This window comes from Passer domesticus, chromosome 2 (genome assembly GCF_036417665.1).
Source record: "Passer domesticus isolate bPasDom1 chromosome 2, bPasDom1.hap1, whole genome shotgun sequence".
Classification (NCBI taxonomy): Eukaryota; Metazoa; Chordata; class Aves; order Passeriformes; family Passeridae; genus Passer; species Passer domesticus.
Window position 1 is genome coordinate 36,877,965 of NC_087475.1, and position 25,493 is coordinate 36,903,457.

The 25,493-nt window shown below is 38.1% G+C and overlaps 1 long non-coding RNA gene across 1 annotated transcript; it reads right to left on the bottom strand.

Moving 5' to 3' along the window:
* Positions 1-7,888: 7,888 nt before the first annotated feature.
* On the bottom strand, positions 7,889-18,880 carry LOC135295322 (uncharacterized). The gene is made up of 4 exons (XR_010357368.1): positions 18,698-18,880; positions 18,261-18,344; positions 13,180-13,266; positions 7,889-7,947 (listed from the first exon to the last, which is right to left on the bottom strand). It is a non-coding gene; the product is annotated as an uncharacterized LOC135295322 (long non-coding RNA).
* Positions 18,881-25,493: the final 6,613 nt, after the last annotated feature.

Consider the following 25,493-nt stretch of genomic DNA (forward strand, 5'->3'; position numbering starts at 1 on the left):
GCAAAGTTTTCCTTCTCTGTTAATCGAAATGTGAATAGTAATCCAGAAACTGCAGATTTTGCCCCAATTAACACTCAGAGTGGCTTGAAAAACAACCAAGACCACTTTAATTTCAACTTGCAGAATGTTGGATTTAATCCCCTGTTTTAGAGATTGAATTGGGGCCATAGAATAGGGAGAGGGTCCCTCGTTAAAATAGATTAATTCTTTGAAAGTATGCAAGAGGTGGATGGAATGGAAGAGAGTCCCCTTTGATAAACATTCAGCATTCAGTTCCTCATTAGTCTGCTAACGTTATGCGTTTTGAGAGTCAAATGAATGTTGTTGGGCTAGAGAGACTTATTAACAGAGGTCCATGACAACCTTGAGACAGCACATTAGTCCAAGACCAGTAGTGTATCTAAAAACTTTCTGAAAATTGGCTGCATTTTGCCATCTTTTCACAATATTCTTTATGTCTTTTCTAACCATGTGTTGCTTATGGTCACATTCCACACCAAAAATAGGATTCTAAAACCTCTGAGACCACTTTTTTTTTTGGCAGAAACAGTTGTATGAAAGCTGAATTTGTCTTCCAACACACTTGACATAAATGGAGAACATTTTTCTTTTCACTTAGGGCAGCTTTCACAGGTGCTTAAAGGAATCTTAATCCCAAATAGTGGCAAGATAAATTCAAACTTTCTGATTCTTGTGCGCAATGTTTAATATGATAGATGAAAAAAAATTTAAAAAGAAAGAGGGAGGAATGACTTGTTAATTGCAAGATTATCTTTTTTATATATAACTTAGTACATCCTTCCTAGGACATATGATTGTTTTAGTAATTTGATGCTACTCTGTAATGCTTAAGGAAAATCAATGGTGTAGATGCCAAGACAGAGTGCAGGCTCCTTAAAAGGTTCTTTCCAGCCTGAAGGAAACAAAAATGAATTATCAGTGATGGTGATAACCCATGTGATGAAAAACAATAAAAGAACAAGTTATAGCTCAACACAGTTCATTCAAATATTTAAGGTCCTTATAAAAGTATAGGAAATGGGAAGAACATATGATTTTCTTAGATCACTTTCACTGCATGGGGCATTGGCACTGCACTTCACTGGAGTGCAAAAATGCCAGCAAAGCTATAAGTCAGGTATTTGTAGTTTATTTTATTAGTGCTACGCAGAACCGCAAAATAGATAAAACAGTTTTATGGCTTACATCTGGTTGAATAATAAAACGTATGGCTCTGGAGTAAAGCATGTGCAGCTGTAATTTACTGTAAATATCCAACTCAAGATAGCTATGGAGATAAAAAACTTACGGCATGCACTCTTAGTTTATCCCACTATCCATCACTACTTGAATATTTATGATACTCCGACATTTGTGGTTTATATGTTAATTAACTATGTTTTAAGAGTTTTCTTTAGGGCATTTTCTTCTATGTACAACAGCTATGAGACCACAAGCAGTGGACACTTTTTCTCTCAATATACTGATTTAGCATATCCTTCATTACACAGTGATCATAATAATAGTTACTATTGATATTAAAGGTCATTTTCCAATGCAGACTAAAATGTGACATATTTCTACTGCTTTATCTTAAAAATTCTTCCTTAATTGTATTTTCTGTGAACAGGGACAAAAAGTTTGTTCCCTTGTTTTTATTCTTTCAGGTAGCTCTGATAATAACAAGAGATTAAATTAATCAGGCTTTGTTGCTTTGAGGGCAATACAACTAAAAGTGGAATTTTAAAAATTTTTATTTTTTTACATTTTGCATTCACAAATCAAGAATACTGGACCTTTTTGGACCCTTTTATACAATACTCTGTGATTGGACTGATAGGTAGGTTTTTTTGATCAAAGTTTGGATTTCTTTAATATTTTGATTGATTAGATGACTTGTGTCTGAATTATTCCACCACCTTGAGTTCTAGCCAGACTGCAGTTCTGAATTTGGCATCTTAGCTTTGGAGTTTATTTCGGTGTCTTTGGACAGGGACCTATGTGAAACCCAGGTTAGAGAGGACTTTATTTCTGGTTTGCATCTGGATGTGGACAAAAGGGATTACACACCAGTGATACTACAATCACTGTGTCTGTGTCATGGTACAATGTGGCATCAGATTTTGAAAGTTGTATTGATATCAATTCAGCATTGATACCAAAAGCTAGACTGAACTGTTAGTGCTGGACCCAGAAGCCAGCTTTATCATTCTACTATCCCCTCCCAAGGGCCTCTGGCAGACCTTTGCTGTGCACCTAAACCTCTTTTCCAGTTCCTGAATGGTCTTAATGGATTTCTCTTAGCATCTAGTATCTCCTGCAAGCATGTGTCATACCTGTGGATAAAGAAATGCCGTAGACACATTGATGAACCTCTTTTCTTCCCCTTTCTTCTAGAGGATATAGTTTTCCTAATTTTCAATCTTGCAGAAGAAATGCTGTGGCATTGAATATTGACTTGAGTTTGACAGTTTCCACCTTTCCAGACACAGGAGTGAATGGTGAGATTATCTCCAGGTTTCCTTAGTGCAAAAGATTTTTGTTTGAGAATACAGTTCTGCTTATGGAAACTGCTTGCTCATCCATTAGTCAGTGTCAGAAGGAATATCAGTGACAGCAGTAGTGATAGTAATTGCAAGAGAAGTCTGGAACAAGTGAAAGATGAAACCCTGTATTTATCCAAAAAAGATTCCTGTAGTCAACACAAAACAGGGAGGCAACTGTCATCTCTTAGTTTGTCTAGAAAAAGGTTCATGGGTATGTGACTCCTCCTGCAGAGAAAAAAAAAAAGAAAAGAGAATCCGAAGTCTCTATGAGACCTAGAGAAACTGGCTCTGTTGTTGCAACTTATTTTCCTTTCCTGCTCTGAAAAAGGTTTGATCCAAGACCTTACTCCAATCAAAACTCCATACCTGGGTATAATTAATTATATAGTGCCGTCTTTTGGAGTTGTCTCTGAAACCAGTTGCTGTTTTGAGAGAAAGCAAAATGAAGTATGGATCCTTTAGGTCAGGTGAAGGGTAATAAGCAATACATACTTCCATAGGATTCTATTGGCTTAAGCAATAACTTTCTGTTTTGTAGGACATTTAATGATACTTTCTATGAAATCTAATCAGTTAGTGTCAACGTTATTTCATGCACCAATTCTTCTCTTCTGTTACTCTAAGCGATTTGTAACACCCTGCGTTTTAGATGGACTGTGAGCTAGCCAAGGATACTCTCATATGTGGCTCCAGTGAGTTGCAAGCTGTGTGAGAAATGTTTGGTTTAACTTTTAGATTCTCCTTTAGAGTGATGTATTATTCTGGGTAGGTCATGGGGTTGAAGTTGTTGCTACCCAGGATTTCTTTTTTTTTTTGTCTTTTCTGTGTGTCTAAGTCCTGATGCAAATATTTTTCTCTTTCAAAAGAGATGGGTTTTAATTCAGTGAGGTGTCTGGCCAGAGAAGTGCCAGGCACGTTTAAGAGTTGATGTCATAGAATTACTACTGCAATTTTTCTTCAACAGCTAGGGGGAGCAGCACAGCCGGATTCTCCACCTGGCCCCATATTAGAATTCTCACCCCAATCATTTGCTATAAAGGAAAATAAGAAAATCAAGAGGATGAAAATTAATCAAACAAAGAAGAAAGACCTAACTCCCCCCAAAAGGCTTGAAAGGCTTATCTTAAAGCAATTTCGCAAGAAAATAAGATCAAAACCAAATCAAATTGCATGCAACCTACGAACTCAGAAAAGCAACAATTACACAAGAGACTACACAAAGGACTATGCCCTATCATTAACTCTTCTTACTCAGCTACACTCTCAGTCAGTAATTATGACAGTCATGAACAGAAAATAGATTGATCACTGCAGAATCTCTTGGAAGGCAGAAGGAAAAAAACAACACATAAACCTAGAACAAAACAATATGAAAATTCCTTATCAATAACATTTCTGCCAAGATACAGAAACAAATGAAATGCAAATTTAACAAATTAACCATGTGATTAACACACAGTGGGATCACTTCAGGCATTTTGCTTTGCTTCTCACCAGAATGTAATCCTACTGAGAGTTATTGCTGCATCAATATTTCCACAGTGGTATTATAAAAAGAATTCAGTGACATTATAGGAACTGCAGCCCCCTACTTTCAAAACTGTAGTTTGAAACAAATTAGTGTTTTAAACATTAAGGCACTTTAATACTACTTGTTATATACCTTAAAGTATATAACAAGTATTATACTTGTTAAGGACAGAAGAAAAAAAGCCAGCAGTCTTCTGGAGCCAATTGTGGGCTTGAATTTGACATCACTTTCATTCTGTTCCTTTTGAAAGCTGTCTTTGAGCCCGTGTTAGGCTCAACCTCTTTAGAATGATAAAAGCCTCCCATCAGTATTGACTGGTCTGTAGATTGGGATGCTAAAGCTTAAATGAAACGTATATAACTAAGTGTACACAGAATTCAAAATAAAACCAAAAAATCCCTTTTTGATGCATGCACTTGTGGCCAGTGATAAATAATCCAGTTCTTGTGAAGATTTGTGGGAAGAAGGGGAGTATTCTCTGTGCATCTAGTATTTTAGGAAGCAGAAGTTCATCTCTCTCCTCTGTGAAAGCAGATCTTTAAAAAGGGTTGAACAGCAAGCTATATTTAAGTCAATGTCACCAATGCCATTTAATCACATGCAGGCTTAATAATTAAAAGCAGTATTTGAAAATAATTTTCAAACCAGAAATGAACAGAGGATTTTATTAATAATAGGCTCTTAGACTACTTTTTTTTTTCTTTCTTATTTCAGTCAGATGTAGATTTGTGTCCTAAAAGTTTTTGCAATCAGATGTAAGGAAAATTTAGTGCTTACTCAAGCCAGTGGGGGATGATGTCTTAGACATTTTTGTGGCTGGTGTCAGGATTGTGAAACATCTTTAGTGCCACTTCACAGGATACTTCATTTCTTTTTTCAGACTTTCCCTATATAACGTCCAATTATCAGATTTTATGTGAGTGAAGCGATTTTCACTCTGAATGCATATTAAAGAGAACACATGTTTTCATTTTATGGACCTGTAACACTGAATCTTTACTAAGAGAGAATAAAATACTTATGAAAGGTTGTTACAGAGAGTGCACAGAAAAAGCAGTCTGGGTCTTATTTGCCAATTCCTTTGAGCAGTTACATTCCTCCTCCCATGTATTAATACACATGAATTTTCGCTTATCATAGTTGCTCTAAAAATTGCTGCTACACTGGCAATCAGTAGAATCAATAGAGCCTTAGCATAGATGGAAAGAGGAGTAAAGACCTCACTCTCAGCCACAGGGAAATGCTGAGGAATATGATGGTTTGAGAGGGGGTTCTCATACATAAATCTGAGAAAGGCTGCTGCTAACACAGATGTAATTCAGCACAAAGCCATGGCTCCCATGCACTGTACTAGCTGTGCTGACCGTTTTGTCTTTTTCTGCAGTAGCAAATTAAACATGTCTAGGACTGTTCTCTGGCCAGCTGACAGGGAACAGCTAATGCCAATGCTATTAAACTCTCCTTTCTCTCCTGCTAGGAGTTGTCTCTGGCCAATGCTAACCTCTGAGCCATGCCCAGGCACAGGCCAAAAACATGTCACTGGATGCTGTGATGCTGGTACTCACTTAACAGCATTTATAGTTCATTTTCAGTGCATAGATATGTCTCTGGGGACAACTGATTTTATTAGCTGGAACGTAACCTAAGCACCAAACAAAAGAACTGGGTCCTATCTTGATGTTTAACCTTGAGTTTATTAGGTGAAAATCTCTTATGTTTGTTTCTTATCTTTGAAATGAACAAAAGCATTTCTTTACTTCACAAGCTACCAGGAGAATAAACATAGTAAAGACTAGGAATGATATGATAGTGAGGCCTCTGATTTCTGTAATCAGAATAACTACATCCCTTCCTGTCCCATGCTGTTTGTTCCATTCCAGAGGCTGAAAGGAATGAAGCAGATTAAAGTAGGATAACGAGTTGCCAGCTCAGAGAATTCCTTTGCCATCTGGGGAAATGCGTCAATTTTTTAGCTCTACTTTCTCTACCAGATTGTGGTTACTGTTTTTGACCAATATGTATATTACAAAAAAACAAACCCTGCCGTTCCCCCATACTGAAAAGTCAACATTTTATTAATAGTATAATTCTTTTAATACAATTTGTAAAGGAAAATTCTTTTCTTTTTAATAATCAGCCAGCCTAAATTCCAGCTTGGAATGTGCTCTTGTAGCCAAGCCATAAGTACAAAACCAGTGAAAAGGAGGGAAGAGATTTACAATGGAAATTCTGACAATCACTTTGCAATAATAAGGCTTGGAGAGACCTGCTTTAATCAAGGTGGTGTGAATATTTAAAGTGGTCTATTTCTTGATTTTCAGTTCAGCTGATGAAATCATAATTTCCAGTGAAATAATTTTTTTCTTAGGGATGCAGGAGGGAAAAAGAAAGTGAAAGATCCTAATTTTCTATTCACTTGGTAGAAATAGATTATAGCTTCTTTAACCCTCTTGATTCCAGAGCTGGCGATGGAATGAAGGAATTGCTTTCATTTTAGAAGTGATTTTTTTGAGTGATAGTGCGGTGCAGATACAAGGCTAGTTTGGGGTGACAGTAACTCATGTAGTATAACCACAGCATGGTTTCTCTCTGATGTGGGAATGATTTGCTAAACTTTCCTTGAATTTGGTAGCCACTGCTGTGCTGTAAATAACACAAAGTAATTAGGGCTTCTGAAGAAAGAAAATTGTTCACTGGGGAGGCTGACTCACATGACTTTGGGCTTTATTTCCAACAGTAGTGGAGTGGTGCTGCTGATTTCAGGTGCTGTATACTGATTCTTGCCAGGATGAATGAAGATATGGTACTAAGGATAATATATCCAAAAGAATCCATAATGACAGGTGTACCTTTTGTCATGGTATAACTCCAGCTGGCAGCTCAGCCCCACTCAGCTGCTCATTCACTGCTCTTGATGGGATAGGGGAGAGAATTGGGAGAGTAAAAAGGGAGAAGACACATGGTTTGAAAGACAGTTTGATGGGAAAGTCATGCACGCACACAAAGCACAGGAATTAATTCACTGCTTCCCATGGGCAAGCAGGTGTTCAGCCATCACCAGGAAAGCTGGGCTTCTCACACGTAGCGGTGACTTGACTGACACTGTCAGTGTCCGTCCCCCCCGCCACTGCTTCTTCCTTCTTCCTCCAGCTTCACATGCTCAGCATGACAGGGTATGAAATGTCCCCCTGTTCACTTGGGGTCAGCTGTCCCAGCTCTGTCCCCTCTCAGCCCCTTGTGCATTCTCAGCCTGCTCATGGGTGAGGAGGGTGAAAGGCAGGAAAGGCCTTGACACTGAGCAAGTGCTGCTCAGCAATAGCAAAAGGCATCTACATGTAATCAACACTGGTTTCAGTACAACTCTAAAACACAGCCCCATACCAATTACTCTGAAGAAAATTAATTCTACCTCAGCCAAGACCAGCACACCTTTTCTAACACTAAGTTATATCTCCATGCAGGATAGCTTAAGAAGGTCCACAAACTTCCAGGCTGCTGTGCCATTTAGTTTACCAAGGATTTGTTCCAGTACTGCAAAATAGTCATCTTATGAGAACCACTCTAGAGAGATATATGACTGACAAATCTATGTGAAGACCTTGCATCATTGTGAATTACATGAAGAAACTGGAGAAAAATGTACGGCTGGTAAAAAGGGTCATGAAGTCAAAATAAAGCTCCATAAAGAGTTAGTGTTATCCAAAGTACCAACACCATCAATATTATAGGATATATACCATAATCATAATTATTATGTCAAAAGATTAGAATGCTAAGAGTGTAAAGCAAAGGGAACATTACCTGTCTTGGTAGCTTAATTTATTTTCCAGTACTACTCTGTTTTAGTGCTGTGTTGCATTCTTCATTTTTCTGGTAAATAAATAAATATGGTAAGGCTCACCAATGTCCGCCTTTCCAATTCACCTAAGCTTTAATATAAAGGATAATGTTATAATATTTAGCCAAGTGGCTTTTTAGCTGGTTTCCCCCAATTCATTCCCAGTTGCTTCTCTGGCTCGTATCTATTATTTAGATAATAATATGAAGTTCCAAGAAATAACATGCAATCTCTACTGGATGGAAAAATAATTACTTTTTGACTATGGCCTAATTGTGCTGTTCAGTTCTGCCCTGCTTTACTTGATCTGATTTGACCTTCTTATTCTGTGACCATAGAAACAAGCTGAACATATGAGGCGCAGCAGTTAAGGATGTCTTTCTCTAATTCCCTTTGCTGTTTTCTTGCTCTTATTTCTTGCTATTATTTTATTTCACTAGATTTTCCTCCTGTTCAGGTCTTATAGTTTCTTACCAAGGTTTGAAGTTCTCTTTCTCTTTCATCTTTCCTCATGCTTTTCCTTGCTAGGTGGCTGTTGACTCTTTAATTGGCACAAACATAGTTCTTCCAAACATCTATGGTCAATGAACATTACCTTTCCTTTGGTGCCCCAAACTGTCATACTAAACACTTTTGTCTGCTTTGTTATCTGCAAATAATACTTGTTATCCAAGTAAACAATAGTGACTTGGCTATCCTGGACTTGGCTCAGCTTCATGGTTTAATTAAGAACTTGGATTTAAGAGGAAATTTAGTAGTGTCACAAACTGAAAAATGTGCAAACTCTTTGGAGGACAGTAGTAGCTTTCAAGATGGTCATGACAAACTGTGAAAATCAATTTGCAAACTTAAGCCAATATAAATAAACATTTTTTTTTATCTCTAGGAAGAGGAAAAAAATGAAATAAAAATATGAAAAAGGGATTAAATAGCTGGTGACTAATATAAAAAAAGAAGGCAGAAGGCTACCTTACCAATTATATATATTGCACCTTAATAAGATTTAATAATATTTATGTCAATATTATTCAGTCAGGAAAAATTCCTTTGATTCTGGTATGCATGCCTGACACTGTCAAATCCACATGAGGATGGGACCCACACAAGGTTCTACCTAGCAGGACTCCTGGGCCCATAAACAGACACTGGGTCTGTGCTACACTATGGTCTTTGAAGAATGATGATGGTGGGACACTGTGATATGTTACGAGAAGCACTCATCAAACTCAAAATCTTCCAGCATCCTTTGTGCAAATACAGCAAAAGAAAAAAGGAATCCTGTTCAGGAATATACTGATTGGAGTATTGTGCCCATGAAAGGGCAGGTAATTATTTACTTCCCATTAGAATTTAAGTTTCATCAGCCCAAGTTTCATCTTCCTATGCAGCTGTCACACTTCAGGAAAAACTGTCAAGGTTCCATAAAAGAGTATCAAGAAGAAAAAGAGGTTAGATAGCTGTCCTGTGATGATGGGAATGGAGTTTGCTTAGCTTTAAATAAGAAAGACTAAAGAGGGATATGATTACACTGTTTTCTAATGTGCAAAAGATGCTACAAAATGGTGGTGATTAATTGTTTAAAATCACTCACTGATGGAAAGATGTGAAACATATTCCCTCCCAACTTCTGAGGAAATAGAATGGCTATAAGAAACAAAAGAGGTTGGAATAGGCTTCCTAGAGAGACTGTGGTCTCTAGCATATATGGTTCAGGACAACACACACCCATTGTGCAGGTCTTGCCCTGCCACTGTAGGATGTACTAACAAAGTCTCTTCCAGCTCAATAAATGAAAAAAGAAACAGCATGAGACAATACCAAGATATTGTATTACTTGGCACTAGGATTGCATTATTTGTCTTCCAAGAAAGAAGACAGTATGCTGTCATATGGGGCAATGGTTTATGGATGTTTCTGATCACAGCATTATGGAAAAGCAGTTATGGAAAGGACCTCAAAGTACCATTTGCCCCAGCCCTTTAAACTGGAGAAGATTCAAATACCTCTACTGCTTCTGAACTGATGCTGAGCAGTATGTTATTTGCAATTCTAGACTGATTCATGTTAATGTGAACATGTTAATGTTGAATGTGAACATTTTTATAAATTCCTTTTTCTGGTGTTTTGTTCTTCAGTCAAAAACCCCTTTATTTTAACTTTGAGAGCAAGCTACACCTCTGGGGAAGATACATTACTACAGTAAAAAAAAAAGCCTTGGGCCTGCACTTCTTATTTTTTCATAATTTCATTAAAAATATATCAAAGTATGTAATTTTGGTGTGTTTTTAACAACTCCCCCAATAAAATACATGGTTGTTTTTTTTTTCAAATTTATGAAATATTTTGGTCAAATATTCTGCTAGTAGAAAAAATATTAAAGAAGGAATTTCTACTAATTAGACAGTGATATCTCAGAAGTTTTTTATTGTGTTCTTTTTTCTACTTCTCTTTTTTTAACCTGTTTCTGCAATAATTTATGCTGTTGTAAATATTTTTAATTATGTCCAAAGTTAGTGACTAGATTGTATCATCACAATGACCAAAAAATCACAAAAATAACATCTTTTAAGCTTATAAAAAAAGAAGGGTACTGTTGCCTCCAGGATGTGCTAGTAATTGAGTACTATGTATTTTACTTTATGAAGTTTTCTGCGAGATAATAAAGGATTTGAATTTACATCAAGTTACTCCAAACAAACTGTCTTTTCATGCATGCTTCCCCTAAGCAAAAGGAAAGTTGTTTTAGTGCAATCGTCATCAAAAACTTTTATTTATCGTGGCCTATGAGTGTTTAGAGGGACTATTTTAAGAATATTCTTGCCCCAAAACTGATATTATAAACGCACACTCTGGTTTGTTTTGCAATGAACCCTTTATGCAACCATGCTTTAAAAATAGTTTATCTATAGAGAACATCTCTGAATTAAATGGTGGTGAAATAGCACCATTTTTGATGCTATTGAGATTCCTTGATGCTTTCTGCCATCAAAGTATAAAGTAGTGTTTTCTGGAGAAGCAGCCTGTGTGGATCTTTGTGTGTGTGCGTAAGAGAGAGAGAAACACAGATAAACTGAGAAATAGCAAGAAAGGCAGAGAGTAGGTAAGAAAATGGGGGAAAAAAAGAAAAGAGAGAACTATGGGAAAAAATAAAGAGATGAAGAGGAAGAAAGAAAAAAGGAAGGAAAGAAAAGAAGAACGAAAAACTGAAGGAAAGAAAAAGAATGTAAGTATAAAATAAAAAGAAGAAAAAATAATGAACCCTTATGTTTATGAATATTTTGAAGGTTTAGTTGTTCCAGCAGTGTTATTAGAACCCACACTAAGAGCTGTTTTGGGTCCCGGGGCAAACAGATTCTTCTCCCCCTCATCCCTCACCTGGAAAAGTACCTGGGTGGTCCTGCCATGACTCTCCTCTCTCCCCAGTGCCCTCCTCCCTTCCTGCTTGCACTGTAGCACAGAAAACTTACAGATGGGGCAGCAGTGACTGCCAAGGCATGAACAGCTGAGCCAAGCAGAGGAGAGGGCTGCAGCCAGAGGAGCAGTGGTGTCCTCCTGGCCCCAGTCCCTGTGAAGGGGAGCTGGCCCATCCTCCAGTGCCACTCAGCCCCCACTTTGCCTTGTCTCAGCTGGCCCACCAAGCAATTCCTCCTCTAAGTGGTGTCAGCATATCCTCACCGGCATTTTCAGAGTTCATTGTGTGTTCTCACTGCACTTACAGTGTTCCTGAGAATAAGGGCTTAGTTTAATTGCTGTGTCCTCCTGGGCTGGAGCACAGCACATCTGCTCAGCTTAGCCAACACTATGGTTCGAGAGCCACCAGGGAACCCAGGGAAATGCCTGGGAAATCACAGCACCTTAGTGTGTCCTCCCCACCCTCTCTTTTTGGTAGGGGACTAAGTGGTGTGCATCCTGACTTAGAGAAATTTTCCAGAATAGAACACCTTCTCTCCTGGAGACTGTGTTCTTGAACTCAAAATTAAATTTTTAAATCTGCAGAGGTCTGTCACACTGGAAAAGGTTTCATACCATCACATTTTAGCATATTGCAGGTAATGATTTATGTAACAGAAAAAAACCCATTTTATTCACCGACTTTTCATTATGCTGTAAAAACACTGATCACAATGGTGCCATTAGCCAAGTCACACTGGTAAAGCTTGAGAATAATGCCTATGAGGGAGAAGACTGAAAACATCCACTTCTTTTTTCTAAAGAATGAGGGGTATATTGATTTAGTTTTTCTAAAATGAAATTGTCAAATTCTACAAAACACAAGCTTCTCCACCAAGATGCTTATCTGTATCTAATGCATGTATAAGGTTAAATATGGTATGATAGGCAATAGAGGCTACTGCAGTTCTCTGGTTCACTGCTTTAAGGGAGAGAAACCTAGCACAAATCTAATTTGAAAAGGAAATTGCTGAAAGAATGGATGTAATAGAATGGATATAATTGAACAAGGTATTTAAAAATTCTATGCTTAGATGGATAATAAGCACTTCAAAATTATATCTAGCCACTGAGAAATGTGCACTTACTCCAGAGCAACTACTGCTCTTTAATAGTTACTAGCCAGAGCACTTAATATCTGACAATTTGATTTTTAGTATTAAGGTGACTTTGATTTGAATATATCTAATGCCAAATGATCTAACAGAATTTTTAATAATAAAACTGTGTATTTCTGACTTGAAACAAGTAAAATACTAGACTTTTCCTGAGCTGTATTAGAATAATCAGCTTTTGAGGATGGTGAAGGAAATACACTAATACCCAAACAGTATGGCTGAAAAGCAAATATTGATACTTTCAGGAAAACAGGATACAAAATGAAAGACAAAATAGATTTCCATTGCACCATGTCTCAAATATTTTTACAAGCCTGACAGGGCTGATTTGCTGTTAAAAGCACAAATGGAAAATCATCACAAAAAGCACAAAAGACAGTTCATTTACTTTGCTGAGAAGACCAACATTCAACATAACATGAGAAGAAAAGATGTTAAATGGTTAAAAGAAATCCATGGTGCATTGGGTCCAGGTTAAGAAGCAAGCTTGTGTCTGTTGACCTGAACTGGTGCTTGAGGGTGACTCAGCCGGTGCTTGAGAGGTGACTACATCAAACATGGTAGTATAAACCAAGATTTCAAAGAGACACAAAGACCAGTGATCCCTCAGAGCTACTGCACTTGGATTCAGTAGCAAAACACCCACTGACAGAAGGATTGGCATTTGCAGGGCAAGTCAGTAACAAAAGGACTCACCTTTTGCATAATTAGGACAGACATTTGCGGGGTAGGAAAAGTTTGACTTGCTAGTAAAATTGTTGCAGAGGGATTTGAATTCACTAGCTGAAAAAAAAAAGATAAATGTATTAAGTTGTTTTGCATGCTGTGACAGATTAAGGGTAATCTTTTGAAAAGCTTCTACATATTTCCAGGAGAGTCACCGAGGTGTTTAAAGGGGCTTTGGATCAGTGCCTCAGTTAACTGGTGTCTGATTTTCCCTGTCAGTTGCTCCAACAGAGAGTCGTATGGCAGCCTGCAAGCTGTCTTGCTGCTTCTTGAGGAATCACTTTCTGACTCACATCATAGCAGCTCTGCATAATAGGGCAGGATTGTAGTCTGCACTTGAGGGGCTAAACTGTGGCATTTGTGCTGCTAGTCTGTGCAAGTGGCATTGAATCAGTGTGGTCTGCAACAGGTCCTCTTGGGCCACTTCAGATACCAGTGCTGGGAAGTACTGAAGTTGGAGCAGTTGCTTCTGAAGTGTTGCAGCACTATTCTATGGAATGCTGTGTATAGTGGGCCAACACTGAAGTCATAACACTGCTCTTTCTCTGTTCTTTGTCATTCTTACAGTTCTCTCTCGTTGGCTTGTTCAGGCATCTTAGAGAAATGCAAAGATTTTCTACAAGGATAATTTATGCAGTTCATTGCAGTTAAAGCAGTTGCTCACAGGAAAACAAAAACCTCAAAAAAAGATAGCTAGGAATCACTAAGTGTTAGGCTAAGCACTTACATGCTCATCACCCTGATGAATGTGTCAACCTAAGAGTTGCTGCTGTCTGGACCAGTGTTTGGCATTCCCTAAAGCACCAGAGAGATGTCACTCTCTCCAGCGATAACACTAATGATGATATGCTCAGCCTGGGACTCCTGTCTGGTACTACACTGCAGTAATCCTATTCCTGTCTATATTTGTGTTTTCCCTGCTAAATCCTTGAGTTATAGATGATGCCACCTAAGCAAGCTCAGCCTTGTCTGTAATTTTGGCCTTTCTTATCTCTGTACAGTCCTTCTCACAGCTTTTTCTCAGGAGAACAAGCCAGGGAGCAGGGGAAAGCTTGTTGTGGTACCTACAGAAACTAGAGCATAAACTTTACACCAGAGAAAATGTAGATTGTTACACTTGAATAATTGTATTAAAAAATTGACATTCCTAATTTTTTCCCCTTCTTCTACACTGTTTATGCATTGTACTGCATTAGGATCTATCTTTTTAGTTTAGCCCTTATTTTGACAGTTGTCCTCAGATGACAAATTCTTGTTTCTGTTAATATGTAAAAGTATACCAAAGGTGTGTTTTCCAAACAGGGCTGAAATGAGCAGACAACAAATTCCTTGCTCCATATTCTAAGCATTCTTTCCAATCTTATTCCTCCCTCAAACATTCTCCCAAGGTCATACCTATTTGCCTACAGCTTTCTGAGTGCTTATACTTCTGGCTCAGTCTGAGCATAATTCAAACAGCACCACCAATCCTATCTAGAAAACCCTTTCTTGGTCTAAAGCTCACCCCAATTTACTAGAGGCCAGCTGATTTGTGGTAACTCACATGGGTAGTGTGATGTAATTCATATTAGCACAGCTGCCAGTGAAAGAGAAGAAATCAACCTATGGCAGTTAGAAGTGGCTGACCTAAGTCATATTTGCATTAGGGGTTAAAAATTAATACCTGGACTGTTGCTGGATATTCACCATTGCATTTAATTTTTTTAATCCAAACTAGTTTTTTATGTGCTTTTCTTTTAGCTACTTATCAGCCTCTGTGTTGAATGGCACTATCCAAAGCTTCAGCTGTATTCTAGAAAAGGGTCATAGTTCCTTCCACAGTTTTCATGCATGAAGAGCAGACATTTTCATCAACATTTTAGTCTATCTAAGTCTAACCTATCAGCCTTAGTTATCAGTACTAGTAGTACTTATGCAAATAGGAAGATTGAGTCAAAGAGGTAATGGTTTATGTGATTTATATACAATTTACTGTAGGCAGAATCAGTAAAGTCAGATCTTATAAAGCACATATTAATGCACTTGCTGTTATGTGTATTGTCAATTTCTTTTCTTGATGATAGATTTTTTGAAGTAGTCTTTGGATTGAGGATGAAAATGTGATATGCAAGACCTGCTAAAAAGAAGGGAACGGGGGTGCAAAAGAATTAATTACATTTGTTGAAAGGAAAGGAATAAACTAAAATGAGAAGCATACCACTGGTGCTTCTCATGACAGGCAATCAGCCAGAGAGGCTGAGTCCATCTGAAACTTGTAGGTGCCTCAGGAATTGAGCCAGTGCAATTCTCTACAAGTCAGCAGGGGATAATAAGAAAATCTGTCAAACTTGAGGGAAGAGTCAACTTTCTAGACCACAAATCTGATCTGAGCAGAGTTGAGAGACAAAGAGTTCAAAAGGTTAATGCTGCTATGCTTATTTAAGTGAATGTTAACAGTGTTGTGAGAAAACAGATGGAGAAGAACTGGGGGAATTATTTGACTGGTTAGGTTTGTAAAACAGGGAGCAGAACGACAGACTTCTTAGGCACAGAAGCTTGTCACAGTGAAAGTGTAAGCTGAGGTCTTCTTTCTCTTTTGCTTCCAAGTAGTTTGGATTAATGGCCTTCTAATCATCACAATTATGTGCTCCTATTTAAGAAATCAGTGGGGAAACATCTGGGTTTTACATAACATTCACCATCATGTCTTTCATCAGATAAATTAACAGCTTTGTTTTGCAGTGGCTGTAGAAAGAGACAAAAACATTGGAGCACAATGGCACTTACCATTTTTCTGTCAAGATGGAGCCACTATTAGGGATGCTACTATCAGAGATGATCAATGTGAAGCAGACATATTTACTGGGAGTCTGTTCGAACACAATACAAGGGAACAAATAGCAAGGTGGGGCCATTTTGTGGATAGATTACAACCTATTGCTCATGACCTGCCTTTATTACATCCCTTTCTTTCCATCTGAAGAGAAGAGAAACCCAAATAACAGCGGGTTCTGTTGCTCTGATGACAGCTTGAGAAAAAGTAATAAGGAATTCCTACAGCTATAAAAACAGAGTGAGGAAAGGGTGCCAAGTTACCCTTGGAGCTGTCACTCTTTGCAAGGCTCTTTTCTTTTCATTTACTTTTGTATAATACTTTATGGCTAAGCAGCTATTTTTATAGCCAGATGAGGACATAACTCATCCTTTGAGGAGTCTTGGAGAGCTGGCAAAGAATTTCTGGTAAAACTTCAGATGGCAAGTCTTATTTCTCATCTGCTTAGATACAGTATATCTTGATATTTCAGGCATCTGAAATTATGGATTACCTCATGTTTATTGGATCTATTCTTTGGGCTTGAGCTATGTCCATTTTGAACAAACATTGAATTCCAAAAACTATTTTTACGTTATTTTTTAAACAATATTTTGTCTTTCAAAAGTAAGGCAAAACCTGAATGCAGCTACGTCAAAATGTTAATTGGTTCTAAAAGCACTACCATTTCATATTCTTCATTCCTTTACATCCTATTTTAACTTTCTGTTTTCTTTTCCATAATGCAGAAAAAGCCAGAACTGGATGAATATTGAACAACAGTATTCATGAACATTCACAGGAATTTGAAATGGCTGTTTGATCTCTCCATATCAAGGCCCCTTGTTATCTGCTGCCCCTGCGGTTTCAGACAGAAAGTTTTTTGTTCCTGAGGAGGTTTGAGGAATGGCTGATTTGTGTGAATACCCGTATTTGCATGCGAACGAGGCTACTCCTTTACAAACAAGAGCGTTCATTATTCCTGTGTTTAAAAGGATACACTAACCCAATTAGTGAGCTGGAAGAATATCCCGTGACTTAGCTAACCAATAACATGCTCCAACTAGGAGGCAGTGAATACTTAAACTGCGCAGTATCTGAACCCCCATGTTGGCATTTCCCAAACCTTTGAAAGTTGAACCCTCTCTTTAGGAAAATAGGAACAATTGCACTCTTCACCCCTCCCATGGTGTTATTAAAAGCATACCGAAGAGAACAGAGGCTCAGAGAAATCTGTATGGATCTGTGTGTTCAGATGCTTCCCCTCCTTCCTAAACATGCTTTGAACAGTGTAGAAAGAAACTTAATGTTGATGCTTAAAACCAAGTAAGTTAACTCCTCTTGAAGCAGAGTGCCATCACAGCTCTGCAGCCCCAGGCTCTCTGCAGACTCAGGCAGGTATCAGTTACACCCAAGTAACATTTACAGCACAGCCTATGAAAGAAAATGTGAAGGACTGAGACTGCTCACGTACAAATTTTCTCATGTTCTGATTGTAGTCAAATGTGGACCGCCTTTAATGATGCTGACAAAGGTTAGAGTCTACTCACCTAGCTTGTGCAAATACTAATTTCAGGCAGGAGGTACATTAAAAAAAAAGGCTCAGAGGAATCAACGGGATCAAGAGGCATTTCACATTTTGGAGATCAGACTTAAAGCCTACTCACAAAGGATTCTCTAGGAGAAAAAGGTTGTATTTACCATCAGTATTACTGAGGATGAATAATCCATCCAGCTGTGCTAAGTAGCATCAGGAAAAAAACAACAAAAAAAGGAGTTCTTAAGTTATTTCTGGCTAAGTTATACTACATACAAGGAGGTTTATATGATTTAGGTAAGATCTGGAAAAGTATCCAAACTTTTGAATTCAAGTTTCCACACCTCTGTGTTCAGGGTAAAAGGGAAGATTTACAGAGCCTGGCACAAAATTAAAAAAAGCCTACCTAATAATCATCAGTACTCCCAACCTTTTCCACAGCTGTTATTTACCTCCACCTCCTCTTATTTTCCTTTTTTTTTTTTGGTTTTTTTTTTGTTTTACTCTAGAGGTTTCTTTCTTCCCCCTCCTCCAGTCTAACCCCTAGGATATTTAATTAATTTTCTAAATTATCTTCTTTTTATCTCTGCTTCTTTAATAACTGTACTTCTTTACCTCACACTGTTCACTTTATCTTATCATGTGGCTTCTTACACCTACTCTGCAGATGCATTTTCAGGGCTCTTTGCAGCTCTGCCGAGCACCTCATCTTTCATCACCCACCTCTTTGTTCCTCTTTATAGTGTTTCCTCTTCATACATTGTTGCTGCAGCTGAAACTATGACATTTCCATACTGTTCCCTGGGCCTGACAGAAAAGCAAATACAAACCAGTTGCATTCCAGGGGATGATGTTGGCATGAGAATGTATATAGGCACTGTATTAAAGGACTGGTAAAACAGAACCCCCATGTCAGCTATAGAAATACAGCACACAGGTCTCATTCAAGATAGGATTATATTCTGTCTCTGAAATTTGAACTTTTGATTTTTTGGAATTTACTTCTATCTTTGACCCATATTTGTTCCGGATTTAAATCAGAGAAACTTGATGTATCTCCTACTTAAATGACAAAATGTACTATCCTAATTTTCACTATCCTACAGTGAAAATTTCAATGACTGTGCTAGAAAATTTTCCTTACTTTAGAAGCTACCTACCAAATGTTCAGATGACTGAGGACTAACTGTAAGGCAGACACCAAACAGCTCAGAGAAAGAGAAAATGTATCTCTGAAGTTGTTTAACAGAAGAGAAAAAAGCCAGGAGGTTCCATATATCCTTTTCAGGGTGTTGTGTTGCTGGGGTCTGTGATACTGTCCCCAGAAGGCCGTTCTGACTTGCTTGTTCCCCAGCCCATGAAATGATGACTCAGCTGTCCTGAAGCATCCTTGATTGCTTGCAGTCACATGACGGAAGTTGAGCTGGGTTACCCTTCTTAGGACAAACAGAGAAGTATTGCTATTAGGAAGCAAATAACCTGATCTTATTTCCCCTTTTTTGTGTTCTCTTCTCCCTTTTTTCGTTTCTAAAACTAGGCAGACCTTATCAGCACAATATATTGGTTTTAAATTACTTACACTGTTTGCATGTATTCCAGAATTCCTTCTTTGTTTACCTAGTTTCAGGTTCTCTGCTGAAATAACATACTTGCATAATTTTCAGGTCAGTCTTGTCTTTAGCTCTACAAAATGCCTTTCAAATGGCTTTAGTTAATAAACTCTAATGATAAATAATATAGTGTATGAAGTGCTTAGATATCTAGCTTTCCATAGTGTCCCTGTATTTTTCAATCTTTTTAAATGAGGTGAGGGGTTTAAGATTTATAAGCTAAGCACAACGAGTCATTCAGTTGTTAAAGAAAATAGTTCACACAACTCCTGTGCTCTTCTAGCTTCATTAGTTCAATTTGTTTTCTCAAAAGCACACAAAAGATTCTTCTTGGATGATCCCATCCTTCTGAGTTGAAGTGGGATCAAGATGGGAGTGTTGGCCAATTTCTCTCCAGCCCTTTAAAGTCACCACACAAAAAGAAAAAAAGCTTGTTCTACATCACTTTCTGAACTTTGAAAAAAGGCTTAAAATCTCTCCTTCTCACTGTTGGTTAGAATGAGGTTTCTTGAGGACTTCAGCCAGCCCAAACACTGTACCAAACACTATATTTAAAACAAATTGCTTATTCTTCTGTCTCCTTCCTCTCCAAGGTCTTCTGGAAGTTCTGGAAAAGTTAGCATGTCTTCTTTTGAAAGTCTGTCCCACCATACTGGAAGACATTTCTACATGTCATTTATACCTGCCTTCTGTGAAGCCCCAGAACTGCAGGGTGAAAAAGCAGGATGGGGTTGCCATGCTAAGACTGTTCCCCTCTTTTCTGTAAATGTTTATGTAAATTTCTGTGTAAGCTATTTCATCTATTGAATGGAGAAGGCTGTGTGTTGCCATGGTAAAACTCCTTTACCAGCTAAGGAGAAGAATTCTGAGATGCCTTTCCCCAACTTCCAGCATTTTTGTAACTTGTCTATGCTTCTGCCAGCTACAGCACGGATCAGTGTCTGTCTCTTTTGCACACCCAAAGTTCCAATATTTCAGGTTGAGAGAAATATTTCCTCCTTCAGCATCAGCACTCTCACAATAAAGTGGTGATTGTAAATCAAATGGAAGTTTTTGGATGAGGGTGAATTGCATTCCCCTTCTAAAGAGAGCAAAGATGCACAAAAAACAGAATCATAGCTGTAATGAATTAGGAAGTTGTACTATTTTGCTCTTTTAAAAAAATGGTCAAGATAGCAATAGCAATTCCCCAAATACTAGCTTAATTGAAATCTCCAGGTCAGCTTTAAATCAAGCAACCATCAGCTTACAGAGTTCAGAAATCCCCAACCACTAGTTCTGTTTATACAAACCTTGATGTTCCAATTCCTTCACTGGAAATACATCCAAAATTATTAGTTCCCGGCTCTCTGTTTTATAATCTTATGGAGATTGACAGTTGTCCTGGTTTTGGATGGGAGAGAGATGATGATTTTCCTCTTAATTGCTGATAGAGCCCTGAGTTTTTGATTTAGGATGAGTATAATGTTGATAACACCAGGATGTTTTAGCTGTTGTTGAGTAGTGCTTGCATAGCGTCAAGGCCTTTTCTGCCTCTCACTCTGTCAGCCCAATACATAGGCTGGAGGTGCACAAGGAGCTGGAAAGGGACACAACAGGGCCAGCTGACCCCAACAGATCACAGGGATATCCCATACCTTTTGGCATCATGATGAACAGCAAAACTAGGTGGGACTGGCTGAGAGGTTGTGGCCCAGTGCTTGGATACTGGCTGGGCATTGGTCAGGGCATGGTGAGCAATTGGATTGTGCATCACTTGTTCTACTTCTTTAATCATTATTGTTATTATTTCCCTTCATTTTCTGTCCCATTAAGTTGTCTTCATCTCAACCCATTAGTTTTACTTTTTTTCTGATTCTCTTCCCCATCCCACTGGGCTTAGTGAATGAATAGCTCTGCAGTGTTTAGCTGCCTCCTGGGTTAAACCACAGTAGGTATATAAGAGCAAATCCTAGTATTTCTTTTGAAAAAGCCCTTTTCACTTCATTTCAGTTCACTTACAGCAGAACTGGGCACTGATCCTGACTGAAACCTTGGGGCATTTCTGAAACACTAATAAGTAACTTAATTAACAACCATGAACATTCTCTGAAAATTCAGAACTGAAGCAGAGTGCTAATTTCAACAAAAGAAATTAAACATTTTATTGCTATTGCACTCAATGAAACACTAACTTTCCTGGTACTATATTAATAGCAAAACTACTGTTATGTAAATGCAGGCAGGACTTTACTCATGTTTCTAATACAGCATGTTTTCAAATGTTAGTTTGACTTGGGCAAAAATAATATAGAAGTTAGAACTGTCATTAATAGCTGGAAGGTGACCCTAACATGTGTGGAAGCCTTACTGAGGTGCTTGGAAAGTTGGTATTGATGACTTGGTCCAGGTTGATTACATTTTGATCCATGTCCTTAACCCCAAATAAGTACCTTTTGCACAACTGTAACAACAAGAGCTTAAAGCAATTTACAGCAACAGCAAAAGACTCCACTGGGGAACAGCATGATATCTAACTGCTTTCTGCCTCCATTCCCACAGGGCCAGCTTGAAATGCCTTGGGGGAAGGACAAGCTATTCTGGCTATGCCAGCTGTTCTCTGTAGCATCATTATTCACTGACACAAATAAGAGTAGTTCTGAAAATGCTCTAACTTGCACAAGGAATTGATGTGTATGTGGGAGCTTTCAAGAGCAGAAAAGTGAGGGATTGAGGGGGACTGGTGGAAAAATTGTCATTCTAAGGGTCACTGAGTGCTTCTCTGACACAACAGGAGTCTAGTCTTTAATGTAACACTGAAAATTAGATGAAGAATTTTATTTCCACTCCCTTATATCAATCACTCTTGTTTCCTGTACAAACACAGACATTTTTGTCATTAGTCTAAAAATAAAACCTTTTGAGAACTCAAGCAACTGGTCAGTCTAGTTCTTTTCATGCAATGTTTTTTTCTGGTAGTAGCAATAACAGGATGTGCTGACCATTTCTCAGTGTAATAATCTGGTTTAGTCACTGATATAAACAACTTGCCCTTGGACCTTATAATTTATTCACAGCAGGCCTAATCCAAGACATCTTAGGTAACAAAAATATTGATAAATAATTTGTGATTATAGATACTCTGCTGTGTTAAGTGCAATAATATCACAAATAGTGTCCTGTGGAGATAGATGTCTTTCATAGAACTAAGGTAATATTGTTACCACTGTTGCCTTTTCAAATAAATTCCACTTAAAAGCCTGAGCATGGTTATGGTGCTTACTCCAGTGCATGAGCCTAGGAGGCTAAAGTGTTGTGCAAAAGGCATGTCCACGTTTGGGGTAACTAAATCCTTCCTTGCAAATTGTTTGTGCTAGTAACCATGATGTATGCATACAAAGGAGAATTAAAAGAGTTTGTATGAAGTGCAGGGTCCACTGTCATGTCCCTCATTCTTCCCTTATTTCCTCTTTATTCACCAAACTCTCATCAAGCCTTTCATTTCCCTCCTTCCCTGCTGATTCAAGGAAGTGTTTTTGAATGGTGCTCTCTGAGTTAATTTTAGGGTATAGGTCTGAATGGTCCATGTTTCTGTTTCCATCCTGATCAGGAAATACAAAGCCACAGCTCGTATTCATGCTCAGGTTTGCAAAGAACCATTTCCCCAGCACTTATTTTAAAACTTGTTCTTCTGGGAGGAAAAAACCCTTCCACTTTGAAATCAAGCCAAATTAGCTTCCCCTTCCTGAAGTATTTCTTGTGTTTCCCTAATAAAAAAAAAAGCTGAAAGTCAGGAAAACATTAATCTATGTGCAGACCTATATAGGTGCTCATTTTTTTTTTTGAGAAAAATAAGGAGATTATAAGAAAAGTTTCTAAGTCTTATCTCATATACATTAGATTCACAAAGAGAATTTAAGTTTTTCTGGAAAACTTTTCCCTGAATTACAGGAATGTATGTTTAAAGTGACTCATTACTACAATGAGTTATAACAGAGAATGTGGTTGTAAAGGACTGCTGCTTTACTCAGCTACTCCAGCCATTCTGTGGGCTGAATAGTCACTGCATTTGTTAGGGTTGTGCCTTTTATATATTATACACAGGGAGTTGTAGTTAGACTATTTAAAAGAGAAACTGATGTCTGTGGGGAGACTGGATATGAGACAATGTTTTATGCTGCACAAGCCAAAGCCTTGTTAAAAATTTCTTTTTCACATGCATTACTTCCGTGCTAATGCATTAACAAACTGTGGTGAAATATTCATCATTTATAAATAAACATTACAAATGGTCCCACAGAATATATAAGGAAAGACTGAAATTGCAGCTGGAGTAGGGGTTTGCTACTTAACCCAATGCGGATATGGGTTAAGAGGGATCTTGTCAAAGCTGCAGCCCTGGGAGCCAATGTTGGGGTGCATGAGAGAACATCTGTAAAGTGGCTGGCTGTTGCCAGAGTATGCTCATCTGATGTCTGTAATTTTAACATGCTGAGAGAGAAAAACCCAGATACAACTTCAGTCTGGGGGTGAAGATGGTAGCTTTGATTCTTTGCACTCACACCAGCTCCATGACTGTTATTTTCTGGGATATGCTAACTTCAGTGGAGTTGTCTGAGCACAGTACTTGTGGAAAATCAAGTCCGGTGCTCCCATGAGAGCTGGAATAGATGACTGACTTTCCATAGCTTACACCTCTTGAGGGAACAATTTACAGAATATGGAATATGGGAGGTTTATTTGAAAACCATATGGAAACATTTATGTGTTGTTTTCGTGGGTCTAGGATTAATGTTACAAAAAATGATACTCCATATTTGTTGGCAGGATGGTGTTAAAATGAAAGGTTCACCTTTCTATGGATTAATTCAAAAGTGTTTGGATTTTTTTCTTCCAGACTGTGTTGAGCACCAAACATTTGCAATGTAAATGGACTCTCACAAAGCCCAGTTGAAAGGGTGGTTCTCAGAAAAATGCCCCAAACAACAAAGTAAAGATTGGCCGGGAATACAGCATATGAAATGGTTTAATAATGTGGGTCAGTGTTGTCATGCCCTACTAAAGTAATTTTTCCAGGATCCAGTCGTAACTGGTAATTCTGGTAACCAGGTGTCTTATGCCCATGCAGCCTCTTTCCTTTACTGTATTGGAATTGCTAGACTGGTGTGACTTATGTCATATTTGGTCTGATTTTCTGATCTTGCTGTAACTGGTCAGCTTGAGGGGAGGTTTAAGCAGAAGCTACACTGCTGGAAGAATCCAAGGAAGAATTCAGTCTGTGGTCTCAGCCAGAGCTTCTGGAAGTACACAGTGAAGTGTGCACTTTGCCATGAGAGTTTGTATCACACAGTTCTCTCTACTGGTTTCTATGTACCACTCAGGTTCCTGAGTGAAGGCTCATAGTAGCTTTGCCTGTAGGTAAAAGCAATGTTAGTTTTCCTCCTAGACATTGCAGCTGAGTTCACTGCAGAGATTTAATAAAGAATGATGATCTGTGAGGCTGCTTCTCTTCTTTGAGCACCTGTAAAAGATTATTAATTGTTCCCCCAACAAATATTTTAAAAAATGTTTTCTCACCTTCCTTTTTCCATCTGTGTCCTCTGAGACTAGATCTGAACTTAAAAATTCTCACAAAATGTAGGTGGTGGAAATGTCTTACCTGCTGCCACACAATTTCATTATTTGGATGAAGAAAGTAGGAAAGAACTTAGATAGCAAAGTAAAATGAGTACCATCCATACAATTTTATCAGACATTCTCTGTCTAGATTATTTTTTTGTATTAAATATTACAGAAATTGCTATAATCAAATAATATTCTCAAATATTGTTAATGAGCACAGGAGACAGACAGAAGGACCTGTCTGGACAATGTTGCCAAAATTTCAGCTATACAGAGCCTAAAGGCCATAGAACCCTAATTTTTCCTGGAACAGAAAGAAAAGTTAATGTGATATTTACAGAGAGTAGTTTACATGTTGATACATGTTAACCAGAAACCCTTTGGTGATAATGATATGAGTCTTCTAGGGAAGACAGATTAGAAAGGGGCAGATTGTTGTTGTAGGGCCAGGTGGCACCAGGCCAATGAAGACTACAAGAGTAACATCCCCAGTGAACACGTACCTTGCACTTCATCTGTAAAGTACCTGTCTTCTGCTGGAACAATGAATTCAGAATAAAGAGGAGGACGCTAGAAGTTGTGAAAAACTCTCAGGGGAGAGAAGAGACCAAGTAAAATGGAAAATGAGACTTAGGATGTATTTCCTCAAACAGTCTGAGTTACTTGGACATATCTGTGGTGAACAGCTGACATTTGTGTCTGAGTCTTTCCTTCTAGGGGACTTCATGGAGCAAATCCAGGTCCT